The sequence below is a fragment of the Mesitornis unicolor genome, unplaced genomic scaffold, assembly GCF_000695765.1.
Source record: "Mesitornis unicolor isolate BGI_N332 unplaced genomic scaffold, ASM69576v1 scaffold8942, whole genome shotgun sequence".
Lineage (NCBI taxonomy): Eukaryota > Metazoa > Chordata > Aves > Mesitornithiformes > Mesitornithidae > Mesitornis > Mesitornis unicolor.
The window spans coordinates 70,197-70,860 of record NW_010167085.1 but is presented as its reverse complement, the minus strand read 5'-3'; positions in this window follow the sequence as shown (position 1 = coordinate 70,860).

The window sequence follows — 664 nt, the reverse complement described above, 5'->3', positions numbered from 1 at the left end:
AATATTCTGGCACCATGGCAAAGGGGCCTACATTAGTCACATACAAATTCAGGTGGGAACTTAGAAGTTTTCCAACTGTAAGAGCAATAGATTCTGGAGCAACTGTCCAGTGATGGTAAAAAGCCAGTTTTAGTGTGAAATCTCAGAAATGTATGAATTGGATTATGAGTTAGCAAGTAACTTAGATTTTTAGTTCAAATGAAGAAGTCCTACATGAAGATAAGAAGCTTGAATTTCATCAGCAGGGGAAAGGGAGTAAGTGGAAATGTTCCAATATAGCCTGGTGTAGTCAAAATTACAGGCAAGGAAGATGATTTGAAACTGTGCATTTTTAGTGTATGAGGTGTATCTGATGAATGATCATGTCTGAGGAGAGAGAAGGAAAAAAAATAGGAATTGCTGTACCAGAGACCAGAAGTAAGAGATTCCAATAGCTGAGCTTTATAAAAATACTGACAAAAGTCATGCATAGGAATAATAGTTAAGGTATAGGACACAGTATAGCATGTAGTGACAAAATTCAGACCACAGCAGGAAGAAGGAGTGGTCCAAAAGAAGAGGGGGAGAAATTAATAGTCGTAAGGAAGACATATAGATAGCATTGTGAAGAATTACAGAAGAAAAAGAGTAAGCTCCGTGTTTTCCCATTTCAAATTCTAGATTC